The following is a 20,139-nucleotide window of genomic DNA, read 5'->3' on the forward strand; positions in this document are numbered from 1 at the left end:
AAGTGGAGGCAGTCTTTGCTGTGGTCTGCATTTAAAAAAAATTGCCTATAAAATTGTGTCTGATCACGTGGTATCTAGCTGGTGATACTGTCATGGGAAGCTTTTAGGAGATGGGCCCTTGGTCTAGGAAGCAGTGTTATGACCTGGCATTGGACATGGATTGACCAGCAGTACAGGATGAACAGCCACATGTTAGCACTGTATACCATGCTTTCCGTATTCCCTAACGTGTGAGCCAAAATGAGCCATTACATTGCTCCTGGTTAGGCACTTGGTAGCAGTAACTGCAGAATAGCTAATACAGTCCTCTGAGGCAGGAGAATGCCCATCCCTCATTGGTCCATGTCTTGCTCTGACCTCACAAAGAACCATTGTGACAGATGGCAGCCACCTGCCTATATAATGCACTGCCCAAGGCTGGTTGCTGTCCTTCTAGTGCGGAGAGCGGGTTGGTGGTTACTTGTGAGACTTGGACTTTGGTAAAAATTTTGGACTCGGATACTGGTGAACGTTTTGGACTCGGATTCTGGCAAAGGTTTGGACTCGGATACTGGTGAACGTTTTGGACTCGGATTCTGGCAAAGGTTTGGACTCGGATACTGGTGAAGGTTTTGGATTCGGATTCTGGCAAAGGTTTGGACTCGGATACTGGTGAACATTTTGGGCTTGGATTCTGGCAACGGTTTGGACTCGGATACTGCTGAACGTTTTTGACTCGGATTCTGGCAAAGGTTTGGACTCGGATACTGGTGAATTTTGGACTCGGATTCTGGTTACATTTGGATTTCCCAGGTAAGCCCTTTATCAGTTACTTCTTGAGGTTTTCTGGTACTTTTTTTTCATTTTAGTTTATTTAATTTGTCTTTCATTTTAGACATTCATTTTTACATAATTTCATTTCTTCATTAATTATCTTCAATTTGTCCTTTTCTATGTACACATTTTCATTGACTCATTTACTTTTTAGAGTTTTTGTTAATAAACATTAAGGATATATAGTAAGACATTTCAGCAAAACATTACTGTATATGCACATAATGTACTTTGATAATATTCAGCTACTCGGACAACCGGTACCCCTACCTCCTCCTTTCTCCTTCACATTCCTAATCAATTTCTTTTAGTGCAGGCCCCTTCCACTACCTATGCTTCAACAGCTGGGAGTCAGTATCTGTGTGGGACTTGATAGGGTGATTTCCAGATCCATTCTCTTTTTAAAAGACAATTTTACATTCAAGCTGAGCATGTGAATCTTGTCCTCTGTTTCTATGCATTATTGTTAATCAGTTGGTGGGTTTGCACCACTAGTAGAACTGGATGAACCCATCTTGATCAGGAAGTTTGGTTTATTAAATGTTCTTGAATTCTCTATGAGGTATTAAGCACTGGAAGGATTGTTGTGTCTGTGTTAATTATACTTATTTCTTGTTACTGTAAACACTTGGCTTCAGTATCTGCTTGAGTCAGTCTCAAAGGATAAATCTAGATTCTTTCTCCTTTCTATTTTCATGAATAGTTTGAGAACCATTGGTGTGGGATTTTTTTTAATTAGATTTGATAGAAATCACCAGTGAGTTTGTCTAGTCTGGCCTTTTTCTCTTTTTTTTGTTTGTTTTTTTGTTTGTTTGTTTGTTTGTTTGTTTGTTGTTGCTTTTGCCGTTAAGAGATTCTTTTAAATTATTATGTCAATTTTGTTTCTTTTTTGAAATTTGTTTGAAATTCTGTGAGAATTTTGCATGATATTTTTGGTCATATTTACTATTTCCCCTCCTTCCAGATCCTCCACACAGATTTTCTTGCGCTTCAGATTTGGGTCTTTCATTTTGTTTAGTTTCTGACCATCAAGTACAGTTTCTCTTGTCCTTAGGCTCTTAGATATGTGTCCTTCCACAGAAGAGTGGTCTGCCCAAACTCTTCAGGGGCCACATCCTTAAAATTGGTAGCTCCCTGTCAGCTATCAATTCTGATGAGCTCATCATCTAGGTGTGTGATTTCTTGTCCACCTCCCCTCTTCATGCTGAGCTTTTGACTGACTTGAGCCTGAGCAGGTCACAATGCTGTAAGATCTTATATGTAACTGCCCTACTGTGCCCAGAGAGCACTGTTCCTCCTTGCCATCGACTGCCTCTGGCTCTTACAAACTTTCAGTTTAGATGTTTTCCCTCTTCTTAGTTCTTAGTTGGTAGTTTCATGTGTGTTTAGAGGTTCATCAATTTCTTCAAGATTTTTCCATTTCACTGGAAAGTTTGTAAAACTTCCCTAGTGATTGTTTATCTGAATTTCTTCTCTCTGATGTGATGAATGCATATCTTCCTACTTCTACAAGTTATTTTGGTTAAGATTGCATCAGCTATATTTATTATTTTTTTCTTTTTTTTTTTCTGGGAGCTAAGGACCGAACCCAGGGCCTAGCGCTTGCTAGGCAAGTGCTCTACCACTGAGCTAAATCCCCAACCCCTGCTATATTTATTCTTAAAGTAAACAAATTGTTATGGGAGCAGTTTGAATATGCTTGGCCAAGGGAGTGGCACTGATAATAGGTGTCATGTATGATGATGTGTGGCACTGTCCAGTGGCTTTTGTTGTCCTACTCCTAGCTTCCTAGAAGAGTCAGTCTTTTCATAGCAACTTTCTGATAAAGATGTAGGACCCTCAGCTCCTCCTGCTCCATGCCTACCTAGATGTTGCCATGTTCTTACTTTGGTGATAATGGACTGAACCTCTGAACCTGTAAGCCAGCTCCAAATAAATGTTATCCTTTATAAGAGTTGCCTTAGTCCTGGCATCTAATCACAGCTATGAATTCCAAACTAAAAGAGCTACATTGGTCCTTGCATTACTTTAGTCTCCAGTTCCTCAATTCATATTCTGAACTGGAATTCTAATTCTTTTGGATTTGGCTTGTTCTTATATTTCTATGAGTTTGACATACATCATTAGATTATTTGGACCATCATTTTGTTTGTATCAGTACAGGAATTGACGGCTATAAATGTTTCTATTAGACTCACTTTCACTCACTTTTATCTTGCATCACTAGTTGGTGTGGACAATCGACGAAGATGAAGAGGTGGCAAGTGTGTCAGGACCTCAGGTCCAGCCCCTTTCAGGAAGATGCCTTAACAGATCATTACAGAATACTAGCAAGCCTTGGCCAGGGAGGATTTGGGGAGGTCAAACTAGCTTCCCATCTCCTCACCCAGACAAAGGTAGCTATAAAAGTTCTCCCCAAAAGCAATAAAAACCTCCTGCTCAAATCCGAAATTGAAATCATGAAATCCCTCGATCACCCCCATATCATTAAACTTTTACACATAATTGACACCAACGAAAACATTTTCATCGTCCTGGAGCACGCGGTGGGAGGAGAGCTGCTGACCAGAATTGAGGACTTTGGATACTTACCCGAGGAGGAGTGCAACAGACTGTTTAGACAGATGGTTTTAGCACTCCAGTACTGTCACCAGAGAGGGATCATACATAGGGATATAAAACCAGAAAACATTTTATTGGACCACAAAGGAAACGTAAAACTGAGTGATTTTGGATTGAGCACCAAGATAGTCATGGGTCAGAAGTTAACAACATTGTGTGGGACCCTCCCTTACTGTGCTCCAGAACTGTTTAATCTTAATGGATATGATGGCCAGGCAATCGACGTCTGGAGCTTGGGAGTTGTTCTCTACTATATGGCTACAGGGTGTCTCCCTTTCCAGGGATTTACCTATCAAGCAATAAAGCAGAAAATCTTGTCAGGAAGGTACTCAGTGAACTTCCGGTTGTCACCAGACCTCTGGGATGTGATAGCCAAATTGCTAACTGTCAACCCTAGAGAAAGGCCAAGAGTCCATGAAATTTTAAGATTTAACTGGCTTAAGAATGAGAATGAAGTTTCTCCCAGTTCATTAGGAGGAAACACTGACAGCCACCCTGACCCCACTATACTGGTCATGATGGGCGACATGGGGTACGAGCAAGGTCAAATAAGGGAAAGCTTGAGGGAGCGAAAGTTTGACCAGGTGATGGCTACTTACTTAATGCTCAGGGAGAAGGCATGCTCAGAAGACAAATCCATCAAAACACCTCATCCCACGCAGTGTGCTCAAACTTTGAAAAGCACAGGGTCAACCACTGAAAAGCAGACAACTCTGAGGAGGGGATCTAGTCTGCCTACCCTTACAACCTTCTATTTACCCAGCAAATTAGAAAGTCTTAACAAGGAAAAAAGAACTACAATGAGGCACACTATGCCACCTAACTTGAACTGCTTCAACAAATCAGAAAGTCTTAACAAGGGAAGAAGAACTATAGTGAGTCACACTATTTCACCCACCTTGAACTGCTTCAACAAATCAGAAAGTCTTAACAAGGGAAAAAGAACTATAGTGAGGCACACTATGCCACCCAAGAAGACAAGTCCAGTTCGAAGAATCTGCCCACGGCTTCACAAGTCTTTCGGCATGGGGAGTGCCTCGGAAGATAGCTCTAAAAGAAATTCTTCAGATCCATCACTGACAATCTTCTCCTCTCAATCATTCATGAGTGCATTCAAATATGGCTCTACCTATTCAAAGAGGAAGGCGTTCTTACAGTGTATCTTACATTATCATGCCTCCCAGGAAGAAGACCAATATAAGACCACCATCATACCGAGTGGAAAGCTTAACACAACTGTTCCACCAAACTCCCTTCAGGAGGACCAGCCCACAGGACACCTCCATAATGTGCTTACAGCTGGAGCAGTGGACAACAGGAACTTACAAGAGAAATCACCACCATTCTCCACCACGGCGACCAAGGGTGAGGGTCCTGCTATAAAAGAAAGAGAGTCCATCCCATCCTCCCCAAGTGCTCCTCGGGAACAATTCCGTGGCAGGAGTCAGACTCCACCCAGGGCCCCCTTTAGAAGGCGTGTCTGGAAGACCTTGAAGAGTGGCTTTCTAAAAGGACTGGGGAGTTTATGTTGCTGTCTACCGATCCAAAAGAAGGTACACCCCGCCAGCAACAGAGTCCCACCTATGAAGTAAAAGGAGCCATGGAGGCAGTCGTGGTAACAGGTAGGTGTACAGGCTACAGTACACCTCTACCCTTAGGCTTTCATATTTTAAATAGTGTCACTTTTTAAAGAAAAAACATTTATTTACTCTATGTGCATGGAGGTTAACTAGCCAGAGTCATTTATGTCTTTACACTATATCTGTCTTGGGGAATGGATTGAGGTCTCTAGCTTTGGCAGCATTTCATGGAACTATTTACTAATAAATGGTATGTTTTGAATGGTTTAATGTTTAAATGGTATGGTTATAAGAATATACATTTTAAGGGTTGGTGATAACACATGTTCACACAGACAATCCAGTTCGACTGTATCCTTTGTGAGGACCTAAACCACATGGAGAGAGCAGAGGAGAGTGTCTGGAGCCTCAGTGGGAATGCTGGAAAAGAGTGGCTGAAAGGATCAGTGAAACACTGGGGAGGAATGAACTTGAGGTCCCATGGCAGCACAGTGCCAGCAGAGCCAAGCATGAGTCCTGAAGTTTTCTCCTAAGTGTCCCCATTTTGTGTCCTTTTACAGAGCACTTGGAGGCACAGAGCTCCCTGCAAGATACCAGAGCACGAAGATCAATTTGCTGAGCGCACAGACAGGCACAGAAGAGAGCCAGGAAGTTCCCATGGTGGGGTGAAAGTCAGAATTCATCTACATCACAGTCTGAAACTAATGGACAACTCTTTCTGTCTGCTGATTAATAGTGTGTGTCTGGGTGATGTCACACCCTTCCCAGATCCCCTGAGACCTGAGGGCTGAGAAAGGGTTCTGGGAGAAAGATCTAAGCTCTTGATTTTCCTTACACTTCTAGGTTGGTTTTCATGATGGCTGCTGGTTCCCTAATTGTGCCTGCCAACTGAGGTGCTTCATAGGACTTAGAAATGCTGAAAACAAAGTTACCATGGCATGCATGTCATCATCAAGAACACAAGCCTTACAGGACTTTCCAGGCATGGTGAGATCATCAGCTGCCGGTCTCCAGATGGACCTGTGAGACCTTAGAAGAAACAATGGGCAGTGGAAGCAGTGAAGGACCTCAGAGTGCCTGACCTGTATGTGCAACATAACTGTTGCTGACCAGATTGGAGCCAGAAACAGAGCGAAGATGGTGCACGGATGGTCCATCTAGCGCTCATAATGGAAGGAAGAGTTTACACTAACAGGTGAGTCTCTTGCTTATGATCCAGCTCTGAAAACCATCCTGGCTTGTTAGACAGCTTGCATCTAACCCACCAAGATTCAGAAACCTTCACAACACAACCCATTTGGTGAGTTATTATTGGTGAGCGTGCCTGGTGCGGTGCAGCCTGAGTCATCTGTGTGAACGCTTCTGCACATGATATCTGGACAGACAGGAACACACACACACACACACACACACACACACACACACACACACACAATTTCAAAAGTTCTTTGTCAGTGTTGCTGCTAGTGAAATTTGCATGAAAAGGAGAGAATCTGCATTATAAACAAAGTAATAGATTTCCTGTTACTATAGTAATCCCTCCAAATCAGTTCTCTTGTCTACACCCTCATCTGAAACATTAACCTCTTCTATTGCTTCATAGGAAAAATGTGATGTCGAACACGCCACTATGCACACTATGGCAGGGCATCTCAGATCAGGCACGGTGAAGCCCACCATGTGTGTTTGAGTGGAGACAAGGGCAAGTCTGGAACATTGGATACTTGAAGTCTGAGCGGGAGCTGCTTCCGAGCATGACCATGGATAAGCACGTGGGGATGGAGAAACAACTAAGGCCCTCTGGTCTGATGACAGGGGCCTTCCTTTGCAGGGCTTATGGTCTCCTGCCACCCCCCTCACCTGAGGAAACTCAGGGAATTAAATGGTCAGATCTGTACTCCTCCTTACTCCCATACTCACCTATGCCCTGCCTTTCTTATTTTCAACAGCATCGAATAAGATCAAAGCTGTTTTCTCTCTGATGCCCTGTAGGGATGTTGCTGTCACTGCATTTGTCTTCGGGCATCAAGCCAAGTGCCTTTATGGGGTGTTTGCCCTATGACCCTGTGCTTCAGCTACCAAAGGACTCTTGATCTCACACTCAACAAGGGACAGAGCCTGAGACCAGCTACATCTGCATGGTGCTTAGGGCAGCAGATCCTCCTGAAGCCCTATGCACTGGATGGAAAGTGAGAATACAGGGGCTGCTCCCTTGCTCAAGACAAAGGAAAGGCATGATTGGCTAACACTTGTGATCTTTCAAACACCCCTTGTTTTCAGGTCTCTTTGATGTAAGAGGTCCCTGATGATGTGCAGAGAAGTAGCAAAAGAGAAGGAAGTCGCATCGTCAGCCACCTGCACTGGAAGCGTCATGGGAAGTAAACTGTGTCCTGCTCTCAGGAACACCCAGCAGTTTTCCCTGACTGTTTGTTGTGCAAGAAGAGTAGATCAGTCATGATGGAGAACGTCCTCACTGGGAACAGTTCCTCTCTCCACCAGGAGTCATGTGATCCGTGTAAGGTGCATCTCAGGTCACCTCCATCCACCAACTCCACTTCTGTGTAAATGGGGCAAGGAGAGTCAGTTGGTGTTAATGCTCTCTCAATCACTTAGGAATTGACACCATTTTCCCAGTAAAAAAAAGTCTCAAGAAATAGTGCCATACGCAAGATTAAGACATATATAACACTGACAGATACTGTACAGGGGCAGTGGGGAACACTTTTATTGGGTGCCTTCTAAAGCCGTGGCATCTACCAATACCTACCGAAATGAACCATGAAGATGGCCCATAGAAAACAGTTCTGATATTGAAAGGTTAAACAGTTTCTGATTTTCGGCATTGTGGGCTCGAGGTAATATCAGCCATTGAGGATATCCACGGAGAGCTGGGTTTAAGATATGCTTAGGCACAAGTGGAACCAAGAGTCTCGTATTCTGGAATCTGGACAAATCTCTATGGTTTAAATAACTCTGAATAGAGAGGCTGTTTTTTTCTAGTAAACTTTTTCTGTTAGAACCACGTGTTGTGGTGTCCTATTTTATATCCGTATAAACATCCTGATTTTGGAAGTAGTTAGCATGTCTATCTTCCAAAGGCACCATTTTCCCAGTGGTGAGAACACCTCTAATCTGCTTGATGCACTGAGGTCTTCATCCAGTGCACTGGATCTCTGCAGTCTTCTTCCTAGAATCCTTGCCTAGAATGCATCCAAGAGACATCTCTCCATCCTGCTATTGTTTATCACTAGTGGAAATTTGTGTTTTACGCTTCAACTGGGTGAATTTGCTGTCTGTTTCAAAGTTTATTTTTCTCAGCATAATGTGCCTAGAGTCTATTCATGTTGATGACAATTCTCAGTATCCTTCTCCCATTTTTCCTATATCCCCCCATTATTTTTTTAAGCAGGTCTTGCTGTATATCCTAGCCTGTCTTACAACTCATTGCCCTACTGCTCAGAATGCTTGGGACTTTGGTGACATGTTTGTGCCTCCTAAATTTGAAGGCCTAAATGCATTCTTCCTGAATAGACATGTGGATGCAGGACAGGCACCTTGTTAAAGGATTAGGTTTTAATTCATTTTGAAATGCTCCCATTACTCCCTATCTCAGTATCTTCCAAAAGCTCCTTATAATGGGACAGCGAGATAGTCCCCAGTGCCTGACTTCTGCTCACAAAGCACTGCTGTTGTGTAGCATGGAGTCTGCTTTATCCACAACTTGTGTTTCTGCCCTGCCATTCATATCCTGTGGAGAAGGCAGAACGTTCTTCAGGGCACATGGATGCTCAGTGCTGTCCTGTGAGGCAGAGATGGAGAGCCTTCCATGATGACAGTAGCCTTGGCCTTCTGAAACCAAAGCACTGTGGGAAGAAACTATAAACAACTATCTCTTCCTGTGGAGGCACAGCCAGCACGCACCACTGGGCAGGTCCCTCTAGGTGGTGTGAGGGATCCTGTACTGTATGTATCCGTTCTCTGCACACTGGTTGACTCCATAGCTTGGCTGTCATGAATAGTTCTCTGGGACAGTACACAAGTGTCACTGACATTCTGACATTCTTTCCTTTGTCCTGTACCCAATGTTGGGTTGCCTGGATCTCAGGGAAAATATACTTTCCCATTTTGAGGATCCCCACACGTGGTCTTAAGGGAGTTGTATAGATGTTTGATGTATCAGCAATGTGCAAGTATTTCCAATTCACATTCAGGCAAATTTTTGTCCTTTCACACTAGATTCATAGGGTAACCTTTATGAGAACTCCAATGGCAGCTGACTCTACTCGAACAAATGCACTTCAATTTGCAGATTCTAACCTATGTCTCTCCTCTGTCTGTTTCCCTACTTGTCCAATAGCAATCCCAGTGGACCAGGTCCTCAAGGTCTTCAGTCTCTTTGCAGTTGGTTGTTACACAGGCAGAACTACAGAACGAGATCCACTCTTCTACATTACATGCTGTTTTATTGTTAACAATTATTTGAAATTTACATAGAATATTCCATTCCACTCTGGGCTAAGAACAGAACTTGTTTCTGTACAGAAAGAAAGAAAGAAAGAAAGAAAGAAAGAAAGAAAGAAAGAAAGAAAGAAAGAAAGAGAGAGAGAGAGAGAGAGAGAGAGAGAGAGAAAGAAAGAAAGAAAGAAAGAAAGAAAGAAAGAAAGAAAGAAAGAAAGAAAGAGAGAGAGAAAGAAAAAGAGAAAGGTTACAAATGGATAACTAGAATTTGTATGAATTTTTGTCCCTTCCCAAACATCTCTTAACTGTGTGATGATAAATAATTATGAAGATGCTGAAACAGGAGACTGTTCAGCTACTTGGATCTTAAAATGTACTGTGGATAAATAGGGGCTCTATTTAAGGAATAATTTGAGTGCCTTTTAGAGGATTTATCTACTATTAGAGACCTGGGGAAAGTAGCAAAACCAGAAATAGGTGTCTATCAACTTCCGAGGTAGATGCCATGAAGTGCTTGCTGACAGGAGCCTGATACAGCTGTCTCCTGAGAGGCTTTGCCAGATCCTGACCAATATACATGTGGATGCTTGAGGTCAACCATCGGACTGATCACAGGGACCCCAATAGAGGAATTAAAGGAAAGACTGAAGGAGCTGAAGAGGCCTTATCAATGAGAGGGGAGCCCCTTGGTTCTGGGAAGGCTTGATGCCCCAGTGTAGAGGAATGCTAGGGTTGTAAGTCAGGGATGGGAGGGTGGGTGAGCAAACCTCATAGAAGGAGGATAAGGGAAGATGGGATAGGGCATTTGCAGGGGGAAATTTTTGAATGGTGATAACATTTCAAATGGAAATATGATATATATCCAATTAAAATATATAATGAATAATCTAAACAGGAAAAAAGGGATAATTTGAATGCCTTCTATAGGATTCCTCTACTATTAGAGAACAAGGGAAGGTAGATATCACTCTATTACCAGAAATAGTTGTCTATCCCCTTCTGACATTAGAAAAGTTAAGATGTCATTTAATCAATACAGTTGGATCTTTCTGTAGCTGTGAGAATATGGTCCACCCTCACTACAGAGTTAGGCAATGGCTGAGAAGACTGCAAGACATTAATTAGCATCCCATCCACAGTTATAAAAACCCTGTAGGGATGTTGCTGTTACTGCAGCTTTGTGTCCCAAGGCGGCATGTGTAATGCCTTTACTGTATAAATAACCCTATGACCCTGTGCTGCAGCTATCAGAGGACTCCTGGGAAGACACGCAACAAGGGACAGAGCCTGAGACCAGCTACATCTTCGTGGTGCAGAGGGCAGGAGAAGTTCCTGGAGCTCTACACAGTGGAAGTAAGCTGAACACACAAGTGATGCCTCCTTGCTCAAGCCATTGGGAAGGCACATGGCTAACACTTGGTGATCTTTCAAAAACCCCTTGTTCTCAGGTCTCCTTCATGGAAGAGGCCCCTGAGATTAGCAGAAAAGTAGCACCAGAGACTCAAGTCGCATCATCAGCCACCTGGAAAGGGAGCAACATGAGAAGTAACATGCGTTCTGATCTCAGGAACACCCAGCAGTTTTCCCTGACCGTTTGTTGTGCAAGAAGAGTAGATGAGTCAGTGTGGAGAACTTCCTCACTGGGAACAGTTCCTCTCTCCAACAGGAGTCAAGCAATCAGTGTAAGGTGCATCGCAAGTGCCCTCCATCCACCAACTCCACTCCTGTGTAAATGCGGCAAGGAGAGTCAGTTGGTGTCACTGGTAACTCAGTCACCTAGGCACTGACACCACTTCCCCAGAAAAAAGTCTCAATGCAAGGTCAAGACAGCAGAAGTATATGACGACAGATATTGTACAGGGAGAGGGGAAAACCCATTTATTGGGTCCATTCTAAAGCAGTGGTATCAACCAATACCTACAGAAATGAACCATGAAGTCGGCCCATAATAAAAACGGTCCTCTGTATTGAAAGGTGCATGGTTTCTGCTTTTAGGCATTTGTGTCTGAATTAATATCAGCCACAGAGAATAGCCACAATAGCTGGGGTTAAGATTTACTTACGCAGAAATGTCTATCTTTAGAATCCTGTAGAAAGTGGCAATCAGTCTATAACCAGAAATAGTTGTCAATCACCTTCTGACAGTAGAAAACTTAAGGATGTCATTTAATTGATGCAGTTGGAATTTTCTGTGATTGTGACAATTTTTACATGCTTATCACACAGTTAGGTAGACCATGGGTGAGAAGACCACAAGACTAAATTAGCATCCTGTCAACATAAAAATCTGGAGTTTGGGGAGTTGGAAAGATTCATTAAGAGCCTTTTCTGCTGATAAAAGAGGCTGGCACTTCACCTCCCTGTACACACCCAGGGTGACTCACAACTGTTATAATTTCAGCTCCATGTATCCAACACATGGGCCTCCACAGATACCTTCACACACATGCACGAGGAAAACTTGCATCTCCCAAGTTTATGTTAAGAACACCTTTGACCGACTATAGGATTCCACTAAGAAACTCACGGTTGGAGCTCAAGCCCTGAGCCTCAGAAGGCAAGAGCCCATGCTCTAGAGAATCACACAAGAGCATCTCTGAGGACAGTGCCATGATATGCCCAGGGTCACACAAAGACAAAATGGTGCTGGAGGAGCCTGAACAGGAATGCCAAAGGTTTACCCGGCTTGTGTTGCTGCCTCCCAGTGCCAGAGACCTCCATGCTTGGGTAACAGTAAAGTGATTGTAACCTAGTAGATTTCTGTACGGTATGCACTAGAGATATCCGCTTGTGTGCTGACTGGAGGCACCATCTGTCAACTAAAACTGTTGGCTTATCAGCAAAGGGCTGGAAATAGGAGGTGGGACTTCCAGGACAAGATTGGAAATACAGAAGAGAGTCAGAGGTGGAAGACTCATCCTAGACAAATGCTTAGTTGTACCTCTGACATCACGGAGTGCAAACTGAGAACTTGACAGAGACAGTTTAGTTTAAATGGGTTAAATAATTCATGAGATAGTCAGGAAACAAGCCTAAGTTATGGCCTATGCATTTATAACTTAATAATAAGCCTCCAAGTGATTATTCAGGAACTAAACTGTAGGTGGGAAAGCCTGTGACTATAGTGTGCTATGAAGACTGTTCCCTTCCCTCAACAATTATGAGTACCCATATTCATGGGATTGGTGATAATATAGGTATTGTCTGAGTAAAAACTCCATCCTGTCTGTTCCCTACATGGATTCCTCAAAAATTGGACTACATGTAGACAGCAGAGGGCAGTTTCCTGAGGCTGGGCAAGGATGCTAGAGAAGAGTGGTTAAATGGAGCAGTGGATTACTCTGGAGGAGTCAGCCTGAGAGGCCATGCCAGCACAGGGCCAGCATACACAAGCATGAGTCCTCCAGCTTTCTGCCAACAGGCCCCTTCTTTGTGGCTGTTTCCAGTGCTTTTGGAGACTCTGTGGTCCCTGAGGACAATACCAGAGAGTAGAGAGCATCTTACTGAGGATACAGACAGTAGCACAAGAGGAGAGAGCCAGGTAGGAATTTCGAGTGGCTGTGTGCTATTGGGATTGAACTAGAGACGAAATTATTTTCTGAGAACTGAGGGAAGATTCTGGGAAGTTGGTCTGCCCATGTTCATTCTTCCCATGCCCTGTAGGGATATCCATGCTGGGCAGCTGTTCCAGAATAGCTGTGGCCCAGTTCATTGCTCTGCACTGGACTCAGACGTCCCTGGATTAAAGATCCAAGGATTGCTGGTGATTACTAAGGAAACTGAGAAATAAAAACAGATTTGAGAGAACCTCCCTACACAGAGCGAATGTCATCCAAGATGCCTGTGTCCAGGAGTTGCGGGAGCTGAGGAGACAGAGATCCTGAAGGAAGTAGAGGAACCCAGAGCACCTGCCCTGCTGTATACACTCAGTGGATATGTGATCTGCTTAGAGGCAGCAACAGAATTAAGAAGCCATGAGTCCAGAAGTGAATACAGAGTGACAGAGACAGCTCATCCCCACAACTCTGCTTCAGGCCTCCATAACACACTGACTACTGCACAGTCACATTTTCTGTATCCATTCCTCTGTTGAAGGACATCTAGGTTCTTTCCAGATTCTGACTATTTGAAGTCTGCTATGAACAGAGTGGAGCATGTGTCATTGTTATATGTTGGAGCAGCTTTTGGGTACATGCCCAGGAGTGGTATAGCTGGATCCTCAGGTAGTATTATGTCCAGTTTTCTGAGGAACCTCCTCACTGATTTCAAGAGTGGTTGTACCAGCTGGCAATCCCACCAAAGTGGAGGAGTTTTCCTCTTTCTCCACATCCACGCCAGCATCTCTTTTCACCTGAGTTTTTTACCTTAGTCATTCTGACTGGTGTGAGTTGGAATTTCAGGGTTGTTTTGATATGCGTTTCTCTGTTGACAAAGGATGTTGAACATTTGTGTAGGTACTTCTCAGCAATTTGACATTCTTCAGCTGAGAATTCTTCTTTTTTTAGCTCTGTATCTCATTTATAATAGGATAATTTGGCTCTATAAGGTCTATCTTCTTGAGTTCTTTGTATATTTTGGATACCCTCTATCAGATGTAGGATTGGTAAAGATCTCTTCCCAATCTGTTGATTGCTGTTTTGTCCTAATGACAGTGGCCTTTGCCTTATAAAAGCTTTGCAGTTTTATGAAGTCCGATTTGTTGATGGTTGGTCTTAGAGCATAAGCCATTGTTCTCTTCAGGAAATTTTCCCCAGTACCCATGTGTTCGAGGCTCTTCCGCACTTTTTCTTCTGTGAGTTTGAGTGTTTCTGGTTTGACTGGGAGGTCCTTGATCAATGAGGACTTGAGATTTGTACAGGGCAATAAGAATGGGTCAATTTGCATTCTTCTATACATGCTGACTTCCAGTTGAACCAGAATCACTTGTTGAAAATGCTATCTTTTTTCCAGCTCCTTTGTTAAAGATCAAGTGACCACAGGTGTGTGGGTTCATTTCTGGGTCTTTAATACTATCCCACTGGTCTACATGCCTGTCTCTGTACTAATACCATACAGTATAGTATGGCTGTGTAATACAGCTTGAGGTAAGGGACGGTGATTCCCCCAGAAGTTCTTTTGTTAAGGATAGATTTTGCTATCCTAGGATTTTTGTTATTCCAAATGCAAATTGCTCTTTCTAACCATATGAATATTTGACCTAGAATTTTGAAAGTGGATTGCATCGAATCTGCAGATTCCTTTTGGCAAAATGGCCATTTTTGCAATATATATCCTGCCAATCCATGAGCATAGGAGATCTCTCCATCTTCTGAGATCTTCTTCGATTTCTTTCTTCAGAGATTTGAAGTTCTTGTCATACAGATTTTTCACTTGCTTGGTTAGAGCAAAACAGGTATTTTATATAATTTGTGAATATTGTGAAAGTTATCATTTCCTGAGTAGAGGAAGGCTAGTGATTTGTTTGCATTAATCACTGTGCTGAAGTTGTTTATCAGGCTTAGTAGTTCTCTGGTGGAACTTTTGGGGTCACTTAAGTATACTATCATATTATCTTCAAATAGTGATATTTTTATTTCTTCCTTTCCAATTTGTATCCCTTTGAACTCCTTTTGTTGTCTGATTGCTCTGGCTAGGATTTCGAGTACTATATTGAATAGATGGGGAGAGAGAGTGCAGCCTTGTCTAGTCCCAGATTTTAGTGAGATTGCTTCAAGTTTCTCTCCATTTAATTTGATATTGGCTACTAGCTTGCTATATATTGCTTTTTACTATGTTTAAGTATGGGCCTTGAACTCCTGATCTTTCCAAGACTTTTAACATGAAGGTGTGTTGAATTTTGTCAACTGGTTTCTGAGCATCTAATGAGATGATCCTGGAGTTTGTTTTGTTGAGTTTCTTTATATTGTAGATTAAGTTAATAGATTTCCATATATTGAACCATCCCTGCATCCCTGGAATGAAGTCTACTTGATCATGGTGGTTGATTATTTTGATGTATTTGTTGTTGAAATCAGTCTGCGAGAATTTTATTACATATTTTGGCATCAATATTCATAAGGGAAATTTGTCTGAAGTGTTCTTCTTTGTTTAATCCTTGTGTGGTTTAGGGATAAGAGTGATTGTGGCTTCATAGAAGGAATTAGCTGGTATTCCTTCTGTTTCTAATTTGTGAAATAGTTTGGACACTATTGATATTAGGTCTTCTATAAAGGTCTGAGAGAATTCCCCACTAAACCCATCTGGTCCTCGGCTTATTTTCGTTGGGAGACTCTTAATAACGGCTTCTATTTCTTTAGGAGTTATGGGATTGTTTAGATGGTTTATCTGATCCTGATGATTGTGCATTTCATCCAGATTTTCCAATTTTGTTGAACAAACAAAATTGTAGTAGTAGGATCTGATGATATTTTGAATTTCCTCACATTCTGTTGTCATGTCTATCTTTTCATTCTGGTTTTGTTAATTTGCATACTCTCTCTGTGCCCTCTCCTTAGTCTAGCTAATGGTTTATCTATCTTGTTGATTTTCTCTAAGAACCAGGTTCCAGTTTTGTTGATTTTTGTATAGTTCTTTTTGGTTTGATTTGGTTTATTTCAGCCCTAAGTTTGATTATTTCCTGCCTGATACTCCTCTTGGGTGTATTTGCTTCTTTTTCTTCCAGAGCTTTTAGGTATGCTGTGAAGCTGCTAGTGTATGCTGTCTACTGTTTCATTTTGAAAGCACTCAGAGCTGTGAGGTTTCCTCTCAGCACTGATTTCTTGATGCTCCATAAAATTGGGTATTTCATTTTCATCAAATTCTAAGAAGTCTTTAATTTCTTTATTTCTTACTTGGTCAAATTATCATTGGGTAGAGCATTGTTCAATTTCCATGTGTATGTGGGCTTCCTCTCATTTTTATCTAGAATAATTTTATCTTCACAGGCACCTTTGAATTATCTCTATGTCTAATGGATTGATTTTCCCTCCTTTGATAGGTTCCTCCTTAGAAAACTATGAAAAATGCCAGAGAAAAATGTAAGAACTAAACCAGTCCATATTGTGCTGTTCAAAACCCCTTATTGTAAGAGTTATGTAATAGTGATGACTGCCATTCTACAAAGTCAGATGAGCTTCATTCATTCCGTGTTTGCTGAGCGCTCACTCTGTGCCAGGAGTGTTTGAATTGCTGGAATAGAGTGACAGTAAAATCAATTAAACACAAGAATGCTGCCTGCATCAAGTCCATACGGCATAATGGAGAGGCAGACATTGGACAGGCAAATATGCTGGTACATGCTGTGTTGTAAAGAAGGATACTGAGGAAAATATAGCAAGTGTTGGAGTGTCTGGAGTGTTGGGATGAGGCTTGCTCCCTTAAACAGTGTGGTGGGAAGGTTGCCATTGGAAAGGCATCATTTGAACAGTTCTCTAAAGGAAGGGCAAGGTAGGTGGGCAATGGGCACTTTGGACAGAAGGATCAGCCAGAGGAGGGCTCTGGGGTGATAGATGGAACTTCTAGGATATTTGAAAGTAGAATGAATAGGATTTGTTGGTGGATTCAGAGATGCAATGGGAAAAAGTAGTCAAGACTAATGGCACAGTATGGGTTAGTAGCACATATGTTAGATAATGTTTTAAAAAAAATCAGTGGGTGTATTTTTATCTTACTGAAGTTATTTTGTCAAAATTGAATCAGGCTTCACTGGGTGGAGATTTATCAGTCAAGCCTTTATTAATTCATGTTGGCTATTAATAGACTGCTTTGGACATCCACCTTAGTGAACTGATCGTAAGCATTTCCAGCTTGGTCTTCCTTGAGCTCTATCTCAGTCTGGTTTTTGGAAGTCTATAGATTGGATGCACATTTGGCAGAGTGATTTCTCTCTTAATGCACGCAGATGGAAAGGCACCTTTTCTCTGTCTAAATTCATATCAAACGAAATCAGTATTATGGGTAAAATGTTAAACAATTGTGGATTACAAACAATTATACATCTAACTAAATTGAATTAGACTTCTTTTCTTTTATCTTTTAATTTATTTAATACTTAATAATAATTCTTTGGTTTCCGGGCAAACACCCCCTCCCCCCTCCCCTTCCTTATGGGTGTTCCCCTCCGAACCCTCCCCCAATTGCCGCCCTCCCCCCAACAGTCTACTTCACTGGGGGTTCAGTCTTAGCAGGACCCGGGGCTTCCCCTTCCACTGGTGCTCTTACTAGGATATTCATTGCTACCTATGAGGTCAGAGTCCAGGGTCAGTCCATGTATAGTCTTTAGGTAGTGGCTTAGTCCCTGGAAGCTCTGGTTGCTTGGCATTGTTGTACATATGGGGTCTCGAGCCCCTTCAAGCTCTTCCAGTTCTTTCTCTGATTCCTTCAACAGGGGTCCTATTCTCAGTTCAGTGGTTTGCTGCTGAAATTCACCTCTGTATTTGCTGTATTCTGGCTGTGTCTCTCAGGAGCGATCTACATCCAGCTCCTGTCGGTCTGCACTTCTTTGCTTCATCCATCTTGTCTAATTGGGTGGCTGTATATGTATGGGCCACATGTGGGGCAGGCTCTGAATGGGTGTTCCTTCAGTCTCCGTTTTAATCTTTGCCTCTCCCTTCCCTGCGAAGGGTATTCTTTTTCCTCATTTAAAGAAGGAGTGAAGCATTCACATTTTCATCATCCGTCTTGAGTTTCATTTGTTCTAGGCATCTAGGGTAATTCAAGCATTTGGGCTAATAGCCACTTATCAGTGAGTGCATACCATGTATGTCTTTCTGTGATTGGGTTAGCTCACTCAGGATGATATTTTCCAGTTCCAACCATTTGCCTGCGAATTTCATAAAGCCGTTGTTTTTGATAGCTGAGTAATATTCCATTGTGTAGATGTACCACATTTTCTGTATCCATTCCTCTATTGAAGGGCATCTGGGTTCTTTCCAGCTTCTGGCTATTATAAATAAGGCTGCGATGAACATAGTGGAGCACGTGTCTTTTTTATATGTTGGGGCATCTTTTGGGTATATGCCCAAGAGAGGTATAGCTGGATCCTCAGGCAGTTCAATGTCCAATTTTCTGAGAAACCTCCAGACTGATTTCCAGAATGGTTGTACCAGTCTGCAATCCCACCAACAATGGAGGAGTGTTCCTCTTTCTCTGCATCCTGGCCAGCATCTGCTATCACCTGAGTTTTTGATCTTAGCCATTCTCACTGGTGTGAGGTGAAATCTCACGGTTCTTTTGATTTGAATTTCCCTTGTGACTAAAGATGTTGAACATTTCTTTAGGTGTTTCTCAGCCATTCGGCATTCCTCAGCTGTAAATTCTCTGTTTAGCTCTGAACCCCATTTTTAATAGGGTTATTTGCCTCCCTGCGGTCTAACTTCTTGAGTTCTTTGTATATTTTGGATATAAGGCCTCTATCTGTTGTAGGATTGGTAAAGATCTTTTCCCAGTCTCTTGGTTGCCGTTTTGTCCTAACCACAGTGTCCTTTACTTAAAGAAGCTTTGCAGTTGTATGAGATCCCATTTGTCGATTTTTGGTCTTAGAGCATAAGCCATTGGTGTTCTGTTCAGGAAATTTTTTCCAGTGCCCACGTGTTGCAGATGCTTCCCTAGTTTTTCTTCTATTAGTTTGAGTGTATCTGGTTTGATGTGGAGGTCCTTGATCCACTTGGACTTAAGCTTTGTACAGGGTAATAAGCATGGATCGATCTGCATTCTTCTACATGTTGACCTCCAGTTGAACCAGCACCATTTGCTGAAAATGCTATCTTTTTTCCATTGGATGGTTTTGGCTCCTTTGTCAAAAATCAAGTGACCATAGGTGTGTGGGTCCATTTCTGGGTGTTCAATTCTGTTCCATTGGTCTATCTGTCTGTCTCTGTACCAATACCATGCAGTTTTTATCACTATTGCTGTGTAATACTGCTTGAGTTCAGGGATAGTGATTCCCCCTGAAGTCCTTTTATTGTTGAGGATAGTTTTAGCTATCCTGGGTTTTTTGTTATTCCAGATGAATTTGCAAATTGTTCTGTCTAACTCTTTGAAGAATTGGATTGGTATTTTGATGGGGATTGCATTGAATCTGTAGATTGCTTTTGGTAAAATGGCCATTTTTACTATATTAATCCTGCCAATCCATGAGCATGGGAGATCTTTCCATCTTCTGAGGTCTTCTTCAATTTCTTTCCTCAGTGTCTTGAAGTTCATATTGTACAGATCTTTTACTTGCTTGGTTAAAGTCACACCGAGGTACTTTATATTATTTGGGTCTATTATGAAGGGTGTCATTTCCCTAATTTCTTTCTCGGCTTGTTTCTCTTTTGTATAGAGGAAGGCAACTGATTTATTTGAGTTAATTTTATACCCAGCCACTTTGCTGAAGTTGTTTATCAGCTTTAGTAGTTCTCTGGTGGAACTTTTGGGATCACTTAAATATACTATCATGTCTTCTGCAAATAGTGATATTTTGACCTCTTCTTTTCCGATCTGTATCCCCTTGATCTCCTTTTGTTGTCTGATTGCTCTGGCTAGAACTTCAAGAACTATATTGAATAAGTAGGGAGATAGTAGGCAGCCTTGTCTAGTCCCTGATTTTAGTGGGATTGCTTCAAGTTTCTCTCCATTTAGTTTAATGTTAGCAACTGGTTTGCTGTATATGGCTTTTACTATGTTTAGGTATGGGCCTTGAATT

At 42.1% G+C, this 20,139-nt stretch overlaps 1 protein-coding gene and 1 pseudogene across 2 annotated transcripts; both read left to right on the forward strand.

Annotated features, from left to right (window-relative positions):
• Erich1 (glutamate-rich 1) overlaps positions 1–20,139 on the forward strand; it is a gene marked incomplete at its 5' end in the record, with an annotated part of 52,793,804 nt that overhangs the window by 41,610,625 nt on the left and 11,163,040 nt on the right.
• LOC100911229 (sperm motility kinase-like) lies at positions 377–11,440 on the forward strand (annotated as a pseudogene). 2 transcript variants are annotated; one of them, XR_015640039.1, is made up of 8 exons: positions 377–792; positions 3,041–5,057; positions 5,576–5,750; positions 5,859–6,210; positions 6,619–7,204; positions 7,296–7,530; positions 10,718–10,826; positions 10,922–11,440. The product of XR_015640039.1 is annotated as a sperm motility kinase-like, transcript variant X2 (transcript). The 2 variants fall into 2 exon arrangements; XR_015640038.1 differs by having other exon boundaries at positions 420–792; positions 7,296–7,535.

Source organism: Rattus norvegicus, chromosome 16 (genome assembly GCF_021556685.1).
Source record: "Rattus norvegicus strain SHRSP/BbbUtx chromosome 16, alternate assembly SHRSP_T2T, whole genome shotgun sequence".
Classification (NCBI taxonomy): Eukaryota; Metazoa; Chordata; class Mammalia; order Rodentia; family Muridae; genus Rattus; species Rattus norvegicus.